Raw genomic sequence first — 16916 nt, 5'->3', positions numbered from 1 at the left:
CAGGTTACTGATCAATAAAGGTACCTTTAAGAGAGCTATTTTTCAGGCAGTCTTTAAATGCTGGTAGCTTGGCAGTTCTCCTCTCAACTGTTCAATTTTCCCCGGCTGTATTACCCCCCCCCCCCCCCCCCCCCACCCCAAAAGCATTGATTGTGTCATCGGCTTTTAAGATTGTCAATATACTCAATTCAAACTTGATTGGAATTTTATATTTTGGGGTATAATTTAAACTGATTGGCCAAATTCAAACTTGTTTTTGTCTCATAGTAACTCAGCCAGTGTTATCTGTTCTGAACCAAATGTTACACTCAGTGTGTAACAAGTCCTTCACTCTCTTAAAAGTACACTTCTAAACCTTCATAACAATCCTTACATACAGATGAGGAAGGACACCACTTTGACTGGGACAACACATCCATCCTAGGACAAGCCAAACAAGGATCATCACATCCCAAGTGAGATGACGGGTGGGTAAGTAACACCCTTCATAGTAACCACAGCCAGTGCAGGAATTAAACACATACTGTGGCATTGTCTGCATTGCAAATCATTTGTCCAACCAACTGAGCAAAATTGATTCCTATGGCAGCATTTACAGAGAGAAAAAAAACAGTTAAAATTTTTAGTCCACTGACCCTTCATCAGAACAGACCCTTGCTGTATTTGATTCAGATCTCCAGCTTCCACATTTCTTTGTTTTGTAACAGAGTGCAAGATCTTGGCTTAACCTCTCCTGCCAAATAGTACGGAAATTTAAAGTACATGAGATCGGTGGTCGTGTACAGAGAAATATATAGAAGGAATTGACAGACAGAAAACAAAGAGTAGGCATAAACAAAACATTTATAAGTGCAACAAGTGACCAGTGGGGTATCTTGAGGCTAACTCAACTATTTACAATATATATTAATGGTTCAGATGAGGGAATTAAATATAATATCTCCAGGTTGGGGGTGAGGGGGGGATGTAACTGTGAGGACGATGCAAAGATGCTTCAGTGTTATTTGGACAAATTGAGTGAGTGGACGAGAACATGGTATAATGTGAATAAATGTGAGGTTATCCACTTGGATTATTATCTGAATAGAGCCACACCTTCATAAAGATGTACAGCACAGAAACAGACCCTTTGGTCCAACTCGTCTATGCTGACCAGATATCCTAAATTAATCTAGTCCCATTTGCCAGCACTTGTTCCACATCCCCCTAAACCCTTCCTATTCATATACCCTTCCAGGTGCCTTTTAAATGTTATAATTGTACTAGCCTGCACCACTTCCTTCCATACATGCCCCACACTCTGTGTGAGAAAGTTGCCCCTTAGGTCCCTTTTATATCTTTCCCTTTTCACCTTAAACCATTCCCTCTAGTTTGAGACTCCTGGAATCACAGAATCCCTACGGTGTGGAAACAGGCCATTTGGCCCAACAGGTCCACACCAACCCTCTGAAGAGTAACCCAGCCAGATACATTTCCCTGTATTTACCCCTGACTAATGCACCTAATCTACATAGACCTGAACATTATGGGCAAATTTAGCACGGCCAATACACCTAACCTGTACATTTTTGGGCTGTAGGAGGAAACCGGAGCACCTGGAGGAAACCCACACAGACATGGGGAGGTTGTGCAAACTCCACATAGACAGTCACCTGAGGCTGGAATCGGACCTGGGATCCTGGTGCTGTGAAGCAGCAGTGCTAACCACTGGGCCATCATACCACCCCAATTGAGGGGTCCAATTGTACAGGGCTTTGGTGAGACCACTCCTGGAGTATCGTGTGCAGGTAAGAAGTATCCTTATCTGTGGAAAGATGTTCTGGTAATGGAAGGATTGCAACAAAGACTAATTCCTGGGATGGCAGGACTGACATATGATGAGAGACTCGATCGGTTAGGGCCCTAGAAGGATGAGAAGACTCCCATAGAAAACTATAAAACTCCAACAGGAGTAGACAGAGCAAATATTGAAAATATTCCCAATAACTATATCAAGGGGTCACAGTATAAGGATACAGGGTAGGCCATACAGCACTGAGATGAGGAGTAACATCTTCACCTAGAGAATGGGATGCCTGTGGAATTCTCTGACAAATCATTTATTGATCTCAAGGAGCAGCTAGGTATAGCTACTAGAGGCTAAAGGGATCAAAGGGTGTAGGGCAAAAGCAGGTCTTGAGTGGGATGATCAACATGATCATATTGAATAGCAGAGTACATTCAAAGGGCTGAATGGCCTACTTCTGTTTAATACTTTCTTTGTTTCTAAGTTCTTCCTCAGGACTGCTTATGGAAGTATTAACTTGATTGTTTCCTTCACAAGTGTGTGTGCGTTTGTGCGTGTGTAAAACTCTCGAGTGAGGTTTGAATGAGAGGAAGGATGCAGGTATCACCAATTGAAAGAGTGGTGCAGTGTTGCCCACATTGAGCTGCACTGCACTGCACTGTTCTGTACTGTCAGGGGCTGGTGGCACGATGCAACTGTGAACATGCAGGAGATGAGCACAGGTTCCAGGAAACAGATGGGACAGAGAATCTGCCAAGGATCCTACACGTTCCAGATGGGAGTGAGGTCATTGCAGGGAGCTGGAAGCTGACTGAGCAGTTGCATCTCGCGTGTGGCTGATGAGGTGTTTCAAAATGGAAGAATGCTACTTGAGCACGATCAGAGTGGGGGAGTCTCTGAGAACTTTGGTGAGTAGCAGTGGAGAATCAGGGCAGGCTGTCATTTTGTTTTTAATATTCAGAATTCAACTTGGAACATTTAAAACGACAAGGGAGTAAACAAATTGAGTCCAGTTTGCACATATAAAAATGTCTATTTGCGCCAAATAGCATATTAATGCTTCAAATGTTAGATATTGCCTTTGTAACACATATAGACAGGGTGGTTAAGAAGACATTTTGCGCACTTGCCTTTATTGCTCAGTCCTTTGAATGCAGGAGTTGGGAAGTTATGCTGAGGTTGTATAGAACATTGGTGAGGCCTCTTAGAGTCATAGAGCCACAGAGATGTACAGCACGGAAACAGACCCTTCAGTCCAACCCGTCCATGCCGACCAGAAATTCCAACCCAATCTAGTCCCACCTGCCAGCACCCGGCCCATATCCCTCCAAACCCTTCCTATTCATATACCCATCCAAATGCCTCTTAAATGTTGTAATTGTACCAGCCTCCATCACATCCTCTGGCAGCTCATTCCATACACGTACCACCCTCTGCATGAAAATGTTGCCCCTTAGGTTTCTTTTATATCTTTCCCCTCTCACCCTAAACCTATGTGTAGTTCTGGACTCTCCCCCACACCCCCAAGGGAAAATACTTTGTCTATTTATCCTATCCATGCTCCTCTATAAGGTCACCCTTCAGCCTCCGACGCTCCAGGGAAAACAGCCCCAGCCTGTTCAGCCTCTCCCTATAGCTCAAATCCTCCAACCCTGGCAACATCTTTGTAAATCTTTTCTGAATTCTTTCAAGTTTCACAACATCTTTCCCATAGGAAGGAGACCAGAATTGCACACAATATTCCAACAGTGGCCTAACCAATGTCCTGTACCTTCTGAAGTACAGTGTCTATTTCTGGTTGTCCTGTTATAGGAAGGATATTATTAAGCTGGAGCGGGTTCAGAAGAGAGTTACCAGGATGTTAATGGGTATGTAAGGTTTGAGTTATAAAGAAAATCTGGGACTCTTTTCACTGGCGTGTAGGAGGTTGAGAAACGACCTGATAGAAGTTTATAAAATAATGAGGAGTGTAAATAGAGTTAATGGTAGTTGTCTTTTCTCTAGGATGGGGGATTTCAAGACAAAGGATACATTTTTAAGATGAGAGGAGAGAGATTTAAAAAAGATATGAGGGGCAAATATTTTACACAGAGGATGGTTCATGTGTAGAATGAACGTCCAGAGGAAGTGGTGGATGCAGGTACAATTACAACATTTAAAAGACATTTGGGTAATAACATAAATAGGATACTGACCAGGCGCAGGCAGGTGGGACTAGTTTAGTTTGAGATAAAGATTGGCATGGACTGGTTGGACCAAAGGCTGTATGACTCTATGGCTGCATGATGGTAACAGTGGACAAGTCAGACCCCAGAATGAAACCTAGCTTATTGGAAAAACGTATAATTTTTGCAGTTGGTTAGAGTGGTGGTTAGTCAATGAAATGTGCTCACATTTATCAGCAGATATCACTGAATTGTTACAACACAGACAGACTCTATCTGGCTCATCATACTTGCACTGGCTCATGAACTGAGCATCATTACCTGGCCACAATCTACTGCTTTTTACACCCATACCATTGCACATTAGTTTCAACCAAATAATCATCCATTGCCCCTCTTGAGTGCCTCAGTTGAACTCTACTGCATTTCCAGGCAGTTTACTCCATGACCTAACCTCTCGCTGTGAGAGAAAGGTGTTTCCTCATTTCAGATTTGCTTCTTTTGCAGACCACTTTCAACCTATGTCATCATTCTTCTTACAAGCAGGCATAGCTTCTCCCTATCTAGTCTATCCAGAGGAACAGAAGTAGGCGATTCAGCCCTCTGATCCTGCTCTGCCAGTCAATATGATCATGGCTGACCATTCCACTCGTACTCTCCACCTGCCTTCACATGAAACCCTTTGATCCCTTTATGGCTGGGAACTATATCCATCGTTTTCTCGAAAACATTCAATGTTTTGGCCTCAGCCACTTTCTGTGGTAGGGAATTCCACTCTCTAGGTGAAGATATTTCTTCTCATACCAGTCCTAAGTGGCTCACCCTGTATCCTTAGATCATGACCACTGGTTCTGGACACCTCGATCATGATCTTGAAAGTCCAGCAGCTGAACTTAATTACACAAAAGGGAAGGACACACTTGCTGAGGTGCCTAGCTGCCCTGAACTACCTGCTAAGGGAAAACCTTTTCTCTTCTGAGCTAAAACTTCTTCTTCTGAACCCTTAACAAAACAAAACTAATGCCTTTGTTCTATTTACTCTGTCTGCCAAAAACTCAAAAGTATAAACATCTTCTCCATCGCTATTGTTAAGTACTTGACTGTAGTCATATATTTACTCAGCAATGATGCGTTTAGGTCACTGTTCCAGGGTGACTGTGGAAAAGGATATGGAAGATACAGACTGTAAGGAAATAGATGGTGACATCTTGCAAGATGTCCAGATTACAGAGGAGGAAGTGCTGGATGTCTTGAAACGGGTAAAGGTGGATAAATCCCCAGGACCTGATCAGGTGTACCCGAGAACTCTGTGGGAAGCTAGAGAAGTGATTGCTGGTCCTCTTACTGAGATATTTGTATCATCGATAGTCACAGGTGAGGTGCCGGAAGACTGGAGGTTGGCAAACGTGATGCCACTGTTTAAGAAGGGTGGCAAAGACAAACCAGGGAACTATAGACCGGTAAGCCTGACCTCGGTGGTGGGCAAGTTGTTGGAGAGAATCCTGAAGGATAGGATGTACATGTATTTGGAAAGGCAAGGACTGATTCGGGATAGTCAACATGGCTTTGTGCATGGGAAATCATGTCTCACAAACTTGATTGAGTTTTTTGAAAAAGTAACAAAGAGGATTGATGAGGGCAGAGCAGTAGATGTGATCTATATGAACTTCAGTAAGCCGTTCGACAAGGTTCCCCATGGGAGACTGATTAGCAAGGTTAGATCTCATGGAATACAGGGAGAACTAGCCATTTGGATACAGAACTGGCTCAAAGGTAGAAGACAGAGGGTGGTGGTGGAGGGTTGTTTTCAGATTGGAGGTCTGTGACCAGTGGTGTGCCACAGGGATCAGCGCTGGGTCCTCTACTTTTTGTCATTTATGTAAATGATTTGGATGCGAGCATAAGAGGTACAGTTAGTAAGTTTGCAGGTGACACCAAAATTGGAGGTGTAGTGGACAGCGAAGAGGGTTACCTCAGATTACAACAGGATCTGGACCAGATGGGCCAATAGGCTGAGAAGTGGCAGATGGAGTTCAATTCAGATAAATGCAAAGGGCTGCATTTTGGGAAAGCAAATCTTAGCAGGACTTATACACTTAATGGTAAGGTCCTAGGGAGTGTTGCTGAACAAAGAGACCTTGGAGTGCAGGTTCATAGCTCCTTGAAAGTGGAGTCACAGGTAGTTGGGATAGTGAAGAAGGAGTTTGGTATGCTTTCCTTTACAGGGAGGTCATGTTGTGGCTGTACAGGACACTGGTTAGGCTACTGTTGGAATATTGCATGCAATTCTGGTCTCCTTCCTATTGGAAAGATGTTGTGAAACTTGAAAGGATTCAGAAAAGATTTACAAGAATGTTGCTAGGGTTGGAGGATTTGAGCTACAGGGAGAGGCTGAACAGGCTGGGGCTGTTTTCCCTGGAGCGTTGGAGGCTGAGGGGTGACCTAATAGAGGTTTACAAAATTATGAGGGGCTTGGATAGGGTAAATAGGCATGGTCTTTTCCCTGGGGTGAGGGAATCCAGAACTAGAGGGCATAGGTTTAGGGTGAGAGGGGAAAGATATAAAAAAGACCTACAGGGCAACCTTTTCACGCAGAGGGTAGTACGTGAATGGAATGAGCTGCCAGAGGAAGTGGTGGAAGCTGGTACAATTGCAACATTTAAGAGGCATTTGGATGGGTATATGAATAGGAAGGGTTTGGAGGGATATGGGCCGGGCGCTGGCAGGTGGGACTAGATTGGGTTGGGATATCTGGTCGGCATGGACGGGTTGGACCGAAGGGTCTGTTTCTATGCTGTACATCTCTATGACTCCATGACTTTCTGACCTTTTTTTTTAAGAAAAGCCTTGAAAGAACAGATGAAAATCACTTTGTCTCATTTTTAAAATTTAAATTCCAAAAATGACAATGCATCTCATCACATTGCCATCTTATGTAGGTACTTTTCTGTGTTTAGACTGAAGATATTAATTTCAAACTTAATTTGTTCACTTTTAGATCTTTATGAAATTCTATCATATTATTATCACATCTTCCCTGGATGCTTCAATACTAGAGGTTTATAAAATCATGAGGGGCATCGGTAGTGTAAGTTGACAAAGTCTTTTCCCTGGGGTGAGGGAGTCCAGAACTAGGGGGCATAGGTTTAGGGTGAAAGGGGAAAGATATAAAAGGGATTTGAGAGGCAGCTTTTTCACGCAGAGAGTGGTACGTGTGTGGAATGAGCTACCAAAGGAAGTGGTGGAGGCTGGTAACATTTAAAAGACGTCTGGATGGGTATATGAATAGGGAGGGTTTGGAGGGATATGGGCCGGGTGCTGGCAGGGGGGACTATATTAGGTTGGGTTATCTGGTCGGCATGGACAGGTTGGACTGAAGGGTCTGTTTCCGTGCTGTACATCTCTATGACTCTAAGTCTACCCATGACACCTCCAGCATTGCAAAATATTTGACCCAAAATAGTCTAATCCTTCGTGGGTACCTCAATATGATCCTGCATACTTTCCATAACTCCATCCTCTTTACACAAGTTTAGCTTTTCCACTTAATGTGAGACTTAAAGTCCCCATTGATTGTGTCACCAATGTTACATGCACATTTAAGTTCCAGATTTCCATGTGACAGTTTCTGTCAGGAGATTAGTGAGCAACTCCCATCAATATTTTCTATTCCTTGCTATAAGTTGCCTCCACCAAAGATTAGTGACTGTCTGAGTGAATTGGTGGTCAGGATTCCTACATTAAACTTCCAGATTTCAGCAATGACTTTAAAATACTTCTGGACCGTCTGAGGCCCCCCCCCCCCCCCCCCCCCACTTAGCAATGGGCCGTATCCTTAGAATGAACAAAATAAAGAGTGCTGTGGAGGTTTGAGTTCTCTTTGATCCCTTGGGGAAGTAATTCGAGTGGCATGTAGTTCTCCTCCAGCTATTACCACGACTTGTTTTGGCATCATTCGTTGGTTCCTTCATTCCTGCCAATTTGTGATTGTTCTACCTGTCCCAAACAGGGGTTAATTTTGCTGCCAGAATCCGTTCCTTAGAAACGCTTTTCCAGAAAGAGGTTTTGAAAATGACATCATGGTGAGTGTGCTTTTTGGCTACAGTGCTGATGCCTGTCAGAGCTGGAGAATGAGATAATTCTCCAGTGCAGGCATTAAGCACCACAATCAGACGCAGGGTAAATCTCACTCTGTTTCTGTAACCATCCCACCCCCATCACACCGATGTGACGTCTGCCTATTTCCCACAGTTTCCACACCCTGGCAGCTTTGGGGCAGCTTGTCCCTTGGCCCAGTGCCTGTCAGCAACTGGGTTGAGCAACTGCCCAAACTCATTTCATGCAGAACCTTCACGGTTGACAAAGGGAACTTTCATCCTGTCAGAATTTCACGTTGAAACCTTTGGCTTTCATCTCAGTCAACGGCCTGTGACTTCAGATTCCAGACGCACTTGACAAGAGCACACTCCACGGAGGATCAACTCCTGATCCAGAGCAAGTGCAGTTCTCCCTCTCCTCTCTCTTGCTCTCATACCTGCTGTTTGATGGAGCTACCCCTTCATTGTTAATTGCTCATAGAATCCAATTACAAACAAAAGGGAGAGCTTTTTGTCTGGTCATCTGCAAAGCTTCATTCTGCTTTGCAGGAGAATTTAATAAACCTCACTGGAGCACTTCATAGGCCGTTTAGAAGTCAAACCTGGTTACGGGTGGTGGTGTAGTACTGAGAGTATTTATAAAGGCCAGACTGGGTAAACACTGTCCCCGTTGCTCCCAATGCGGTCTCCTCTACATTGGGGAGACTGGGCGCCTCCTAGCAGAGCACTTTAGGGAACATCTCCGAGACACCCGCACCAATCAACCACACCGCCCCGTGGCCCAACATTTCAACACCCCCTCCCCCTCAGCCGAGGACATGGAGGTCCTGGGTCTCCTTCACCGCCGCTCCCTCACCACCAGACGCCTGGAGGAAGAATGCCTCATCTTCCGCCTTGGAACACTTCAACCCCAGGGCATCAATGTGGACTTCAACAGTTTCCTCATTTCCCCTTCCCTTACCTCACCCCAGTTCCAAACTTCCAGCTCAGCACTGTCCCCACGACTTGTCCTGACTTATCCTGACTTATCCTACCTGCCTATCTCCTTTTCCACCTATCCACTCCACCCTCTCCTCCCTGACCTATCACCTTCATCTCCTCTTCCACTCACCTATTGTACTCTATGCTACTTTCTCCCCACCCCCACCCTCCTCTAGCTTATCTCTCCACTCTTCAGGCTCACTGCCTTTATTCCTGATGAAGGGCTTTTGCCTGAAACGTCGATTTTACTGCTCCTCGGATGCTGCCTGAACTGCTGTGCTCTTCCAGCTCCACTGATCCAGAATCTGGGTAAACAATGTGAATGAACCAGTTGGATTATAACGACAATCCAACAACTTAATGATCTCTTTACTGATCCCAGATCTTGTTGCTGGTTTAAATATTTTTTAAAAGTTGAATTCAGAAATTTTCCATCTTCCCACCGACTTTTGTGTCATCTGCAAACTTGGCTATAATACCTTAACTTGCTTCACTCAAGATGAGGAGGTGCCGGGGTTGGACTGGGATGGACAAAGTGAAAAAACCACAAAGCACCAGGTTATAGTCTAACAGGTAGTCTTATGATCCTGCTCCACAGCTACCCGATGAAGGACCAGCACTCCGAAAGCTAGTGCTTCCAAATAAACCTGTTGGACTATAACCTGGCATTGTATGAGTTTTAACTCTTTCATCACAAAGTCATTAGTATGTATTGTAAATAATTGTGGCCCCACCACTGATCCCTGTGGCACACCACTAGTTAGAGTTTGCATTCCTGAAAATGCACCCATTTAACCCAACTGTCCATCCGCTATAAGTTAGCCAATCCTCCATCAATGCTAATATACCTCCTGCAACACCATGGGCACTTATTAAGTATTCAAATGCATGGGTGTTTATCAAACAAGCTCTGTAAATCCAAACATATGATATCCACTGTTTCCCCTTTATCAATCCTGCCTGTTACTTCCTCAAAGAATTCTACTAAATTTGTCAGGTATGATTTCCCCCTTCCAGAAGCAATGTTGACTCTGCTTGATCATATTAGGTAAAAACAATGACTGCAGATGCTGGAAACCAGATTCTGGATCAGTGGTGCTGGAAGAGCACAGCAGTTCAGGCAGCATCCAAGGAGCTTCGAAATCGACGTTTCGGGCAAAAGCCCTTCATCAGGAATAAAGGCAGTGAGCCTGAAGCGTGGAGAGATAAGCTCGAGGAGGGTGGGTTGGGGAGAAAGTAGCATAGAGTACAATGGGTGAGTGGGGCACGGGATGAAGGTGATAGGTCAGGGAGGAGAGGGTGGAGTGGATAGGTGGAAAAGGAGATAGGCAGGTAGGACAAGTCCGGACAAGTCATGGGGACAGTATACATTTCTAAATGTTCTGCTATTACATCCTTTGTAATAGACTCCAACATTTTCCCAATAACAGACCTTAAGGTCACTGACCTATAGTTACACTTTTGGGCCTCCTTATTAAATGAAGGGGTTGCAACTGTTCTCTATGAGAGAAGAAGGTTAAAGTGGGGGGGATCTGACAGAGGTTTTCAAACTCTGGATAGATATCTTATCTGAGGCTGACACCAATTGTTACAGTTAACCTGAGAGTGTAACTTTTAAAAAGAGTTTTGTGATTTACAGTTGAAAAAAGTGAAACTAACATGGTCATTCTAATAGATGAGAGACTTAACAAACAATCAAGGTATTTTTCAATGTATAATTTCAGTTACATCACACTGTAAACTTTTGCTATAAATTCTGTGACTTACAATTGTGTACTCCACACCCACCTGATGAAGGAGCAGCGCTCCGAAAGCTAGTGCTTTCAATTAGACCTGTTGGGCTATAACCTGGTGTTGTGTGATTTTTAAGTTTGGATAGACTCCAGAACTATTCCAGCTCTTTAAGAGCATCAGGAATGGGAAGGCACAGATTTAAAATATTTTGCAAAAGAAGGAAAACTGGGCTTGGGGAGATAAATCAAAATAAAACAAAGATGCTGGAGATCTGAAGCAAAGGCAGAAAATGTTTGAGAAACTCAGAAATGCAAGCATAAGAGGTACAGTTAGTAAGTTTACAGATGACACCAAAATTGGAGGTGTAGTAGACAGCGAAGAGGATTAGCAGAAAGTGAGGATTGCAGATGCTGGAGTACCAGAGTTGAAAAATGTGGTGCTGGAAAAACACAGCAGCATCCGAGGAGCAGGAGAATCGACGTTTCGGGCATAAGCCCGAATTCCTGAAAAAGGGCTTATGCCCGAATCATCGATTCTCCTGCTCCTCGGATGCTGCCTGGCCTGCTGTGTTTTTCCAGCATCACATTTTTCAACAAGCGAAGAGGATTACCTCAGATTACAACAGAATCTAGACCAGATGGGCCAATGGGCTGAGAAGTGGCAGATGGAGTTTAATTCAGATAAATGCAAAGTGCTGCATTTTGGGAAAGCAAATCTTAGCAGGGCTTATACACTTAATGGTAAGGTCCTAGGGAGTGTTGCTGAACAAAGAGACCTTGGAGTGCAGGTTCATAGCTCCTTGAAAGTGGAGTCGCAGGTAGATAGGATAGTGAAGACGACGTTTGGTATGCTTTCCTTTATTGGTCAGAGTATTGAGTACAGGAGTTGGGAGGTTATGTTGCAGTTGTACAGGACATTGATTAGGCCACTGTTGGAATATTGCGTGCAATTCTGGTCTCCTTCCTATCGGAAAGATGTTGTGAAACTTGAAAGGGTTCAGAAAAGATTTACAAGGATGTTGCCAGGGTTGGAGGATTTGAGCTATAGGGAGAGGCTGAACAGGCTGGGGCTGTTTTCCCTGAAACATTGGAGGCTGAGGGGTGACCTTATAGAGGTTTACAAAATTATGAGGGGCATGGATAGAGTAAATAGACAAAGTTCTATTCCTGAAGAAGGGCTTATGCCCGAAACGTCGATTCTCCTGTTCCTTGGATGCTGCCTGACCTGCTGCGCTTTTCCAGCAACACATTTTCAGCTCTGATCTCCAGCATCTGCAGCCCTCACTTTTCCCTGGGGTCGGGGAGTCCAGAACTAGAGGACATAGGTTTAGGGTGAGAGGGGAAAGATATAAAAGAGATCTAAAGGGCAACTTTTTCACACAGAGGGTGGTACGTGTATGGAATGAGCTGCCAGAGGAAGTGGTGGAGGCTGGTACAATTGCAACATTTAAGAGGCATTTGGATGGGTATATGAATAGGAAGGGTTTGGAGGGATATGGGCCGGGTGCTGGCAGGTGGGACTAGATTGGGTTGGGATGGGATATCTGGTCGGCATGGACAGGTTGGACTGAAGGGTCGATTTCCATGCTGTACATCTCTATGACTCTAAGGTCTGACAGCATCTAGAGAGAGAGAAAAAACCAAGTTAACGTTCCGTATCCAGTGACCCTTCGTTAGGACGCTAAAAATTCAGTCCATCGTGCCCGTCCCTATTGACAAAAATATCAAACAAACCCCACCTCATCCCCCTGTCAGCCGATCACTCCCCCGTATTCCGTCCAATGGCATTTTAACAAATGTTGCAAAGTAACTTTATTTTTGTCCGTGGGATCTTCCTGTGCGCATACGGACTACACACACAAAAAAAGTTGCACCAAAAGCCTTTTCGCATTCCACCTTCTCATTAATCCTTCCCCTCCCGGGCAAGCGAAATGCACATCTCACAAAGTTGTGCCCAGGCAATTACAGAGCGGTTCCAAACGGGTTTCTGAGGAACTTTTTTTTTTAATTATATTTTTTTGGTAAAATAAATCAGTCCTGATTATTCATCATGCCCCTGCTTGGTGTTACATAACTCAGTCAGGCTGCTGCCGGGGGGGGGGGGGGGGGGAGAATTAGACCTTATTAAAATTTGTGGCGAACATAACTTGTTGACACGATTCCGCTGTCTCTCTCTCTCTCACACACACACTCAGATTGAATTTCAATCTGTAGACCGAAATTAGCTGTAGTCTGCGTCACAGGAAGATGGCGACTAGCATAGCTGCTGGAGACGTGTTGTGTGTGTTTATCTGAGTTGGAAACCTCACTGCGAATCAGCCAAGTGCAGAAAGAGAGAGAGAGAGAGAGAGACAGACTGCACTAGGAGAGAAACTGCAGCGGTCTGTACTGGGTGTGGATTCAGATGCTGCAGGTGAGTGTTTTACTGTGACAGACAGTGGGGAGAGGTAGGATGGGATCCTATCGTCTGGGAGGGAGTGAGTGAGGGGGGGGGGAAAGAATTAACCCCCCCCCCCACCCAAAAAAGGGGAAAACACCCCAGAGAAATGGCTAGATCGCGAATTTTCTTTTGGTATTAACTTCCTCCGCTGGGCCAGAAAAACATTCCCTGTTCTGTGGAAGCCACTGGGTCAGTTTCTCAACACACCCCCTCATACGTGATCTTCTCCCCCTCCTGCCAAACAGAGGTTGGCGGGGGGAAAGAGAGAAAAAAATCAGTATGCAATAAGATTTGGGAGCGGGGAGGGAGAGGTTCATTGCAGCAGACGTGAGGGGCTGGGGATATATACACACACACAGATTGCTATATCCGCGGAACGGTAACGTTGAGGCGTCTCGTCTGATTTCCTCGGGGCACTGTCAGGTCTTTGGCGTGGACAGATTTGGGGGTGACGGAATGAGAAGGGTGCGGGAGCGGCCCTTCGGCCCGTCTGAGTGTGCACCGCCAGTGAGTACGCTGCATCCACCCACATCATTCCCTTTTCCATACGTGTGTATGTGTGTGTGTATGTGTCGTACAGGGGCCAGTCTGTTCCTAATTAATTCTCTCTCGCTGCATGTTTTATGAGTAAGTGAGGGGCGGGGGAATTTCGAGCTTTTGCAGATATTCCTCTCCTCCCCTCCCCTCCCGGTTGAGTTTCCTACAGCCATCCCCTCAGAATGTGGGAAAGGGACTTGCAGTGCACACACCCACCTCCCTCTCTCTCGCTTGCGGTATGCAGCTCAAAGGCGTTGGAGGGGAAGGCGTTAGGCTGGGCTGCCCCGCCTCGATGCTTTGATTTGCATTTTCAGATTTGAGTAGCTGTCCCAGCCCTGCCCCTTCCAACACTGTAACCCCCGCTGGGCACCGCAACTCTCGGAGGGTGTGACCCAGGCTTCGTGAGAGGGGATGCAGCAGAATCAAATGGTGTGATGCTGGGTCTGCAAGGGTTAAATTCTGTGGTCAGCCTTTGCCAAGTATGTGTGTGTGTGTGTATGTGCGTTCCCTTCGATACAGGAAGCTGAGCACCATCCTACTCAGAGCAGTGAGAGAGTCAGGAGACCAGAACCTAGGGGACATTTTTTCTCTCTCTTTCCCCCCCTCCCCCATCCACTCAGGAGTTTTGGAGACTTTTCAGGTGGCTCAGTGGTTAGCACTGCTGCCTCACAGCACCAGGGACCCAGGTTCAATTCCAGCCTTGGGCAACTGTCTGTGTGGAGTTTGCACGTTCTCCCTGTGTCTGCGTAGGTTTTCTCCAGGTGCTCCAGTTTCCTCCCACAGCCCAAAGGTGTGCAATTCAGGTGAATTGGCCGTGTTAAATTGACCCATAGTGTTAGGTGCATAAGTCAAGGGGAAATGGGTCTGGGTGGGTTACTCTTCGGAGGCTCGGTGTGGACTGGTTGGGCCGAAGGGCCTGTTTCCACACTGTAGGGAATCTAATCTAATGTACAAGCCAGGAATTTGCTGGAATGCCCTCCAACTGGCCTGGATGGGTGCAGCTCCAACAACACTCAAGAAGTTTGACACCACCCAGGGCAAATCAGCCCCCCACCCTCTGCCCCTGCTTGATTGGCACTACATCCACTCTCTCCACCACTGACGCAGAGTGGAAGCAAAGTGTGCCAGCGACAAGATGCACTGCCAAGGCTACATTGCCAGGCAGCATCAGGAGGTGCAGAAGTCGACGTTTCGGATAAAACCTTTCCCAGCCTTGAAGAAGGGTTCCACCTGAAACTTCAACTTCCCCACCTCCTGACGCTGCCTGGCTTGCCATGTTCTTCCAGCCTCCCCCTGTCTACTTTGGATTCCAGCATCTGCAGTTTGTTTTGTCTCTAACCAGGGCTCCTTTGCCGACATTCGAAGTTCTTTCATTCGGAGATGCCGGTGTTGGACTGGGGTGTACAAAGTTAAAAGTCTCACAACACCAGGCTATAGTCCAACAGGTTTAATTGGAAGCACACTAGCTTTTGGAGTGCTGCTCCTTCATCAGGTGATTGCTCTTTGACCTTTACCTCCTCCCACAGTCCAAAGATGTGCAGGTCAGGTGAATTGGCCACGCTAAATTGCCCGTAGTGTTAGGTGCATTAGTCAGAGGTAAATAGGGGGTAGTGGATTGGTCTTTGGAGGGTCGGTGTGGACTGGTTGGGCTGAAGGGCCTGTTTCCACACTGTAGGGAATCGAATCTAATCTAATCTAGAAAGAGAAGGGCAGGAGATACATGGGAACATCAGCAGTTGCACATGTCCCTCCAAGCCACTCACCATCCTGACTTGGAAATGTATCGCCGTTCCTTCAGTGTCACTGGGTCAAAATCCTGGAATTCCCTCCGTTGTGCTGCAGTGGTCTACCTGCACATGGACTGCAGTGGTTCAACAAAGCAGCTCACCATCACCTTGCGGGCAATTTGGATGGACAATAAATATTGGATTATAGTGGTGCTGGAAAAGCACAGCAGTTCAGGCAGCATCCGAGGAGCAGTGAGCAACACCCACATCCCACGTCTGAATCTATAAAAAGGCTGTGAGAGTTTTAACCCGAAGATTGATGATTACAGTGTGGGAAGGTTACCTCCCATCCTTAGAAAAAACTGAGGAAGGAGAATTTTAACAGGACCATTACTATTACAGATATATGTTCAGGAGTTTGTGGCTGCCAGTATATAATAGACACAGTGGATAGAAAGGGTAAACAGTTCTTAATATGTTATTGGATAAAACTATTGATATCCTTTAGATTCACCATCCTGACTTAAAGTTTAATTCATCAATGCCATTTAATATTCGTAAAACCCAACTCCATCCATTTAGAGATACTGTACATTTTGCTAATGAGCCAATCCCATTTTACGTTTGTTTGCAATCAGTTAGCTATCTTGTAAAGCTAAGCTAAAAAAGAAATCATTAAGACGTTTGAGCTAAATGATGACAAGGGCATGTTGATTTGATGGGTCACTGACAATGTCATTGAGTGGTTTGATTCTAGATGCCAGGCCTTGTTGTGAAAATATCTGCTGGTTCAAGCTGTATAATGCACCATTCCTGCTTTGCTGTATAAGTGTCAGTCGTTAATTCAGATTGTGCACTCACTCAGAATTTATTAGTGTTAAAAGTGATTGTCATCTGGAGGGGACTGGTTCTATTATTTAAAATGCATGATTATTGAAATATCTTCAGTATTCTGTGCAGTAACTGGGCAGAGCTTTGGGGACAATACAGAGGGACCTTTTACACTCCAACTAACCCCGTGCTGTCCCCGTCCTGGGAATGTTTGATGGGGACAGTGTAGAGGGAGCTTTACTCTGTATCTAACCCCTTGCTGTCCCTGTCCTAGATGTGTTTGATGGGGACAGTGCAGAGGCAGCTTTACTCTGTATCTAACCCTGTGCTGTCCCTGCCCTGGGCATGTTTGATGGGGGACAGTGTAGAGGCAGCTTTACTCTGTATCTAACCCCGTGGTGTCCCTGTCCTGGGAGTGTTTGATGGGGGACAGTGCAGAGAGAGCTTTACTCTGTATCTAACCCTGTGCTGTCCCTGCCCTGGGCGTGTTTGATGGGGACAGTGTAGAGGGAGCTTTACTCTGTATCTAACCTCGTGCTGTCCCTGTCCTGGGCGTGTTTGAAGGGGACAGTGTAGAGACCTCCTTCCTTGCCCCTGTCCTTATTACAGTTTACAGTCA

General features: G+C 45.6%; 1 protein-coding gene across 4 annotated transcripts in view; it reads left to right on the top strand.

Moving 5' to 3' along the window:
• Positions 1–12992: 12992 nt before the first annotated feature.
• The window catches only part of LOC122541385 (PHD finger protein 1-like), a 64082-nt gene continuing 60158 nt past the window's right edge, over positions 12993–16916 (top strand). Inside the window, exons 1-2 of one of the 4 annotated variants that reach the window (XM_087979382.1) lie at positions 12994–13175; positions 14054–14168. The gene's annotated coding sequence lies outside the window, so the exon portion shown is untranslated. Of the gene's footprint in view, positions 13176–13621; positions 13710–14053; positions 14169–16916 lie in introns of those variants that run through there. The other 3 variants (XM_087979384.1, XM_087979381.1, XM_087979383.1) reach the window with 3 other exon arrangements.

This window comes from Chiloscyllium plagiosum, unplaced genomic scaffold (assembly GCF_037043375.1).
Source record: "Chiloscyllium plagiosum isolate Xiang-an unplaced genomic scaffold, Cpla_swu_hap1 HiC_scaffold_35, whole genome shotgun sequence".
In the NCBI taxonomy this organism is placed as follows: Eukaryota; Metazoa; Chordata; class Chondrichthyes; order Orectolobiformes; family Hemiscylliidae; genus Chiloscyllium; species Chiloscyllium plagiosum.
This window is presented reverse-complemented; position numbering and strand designations above follow the sequence as displayed.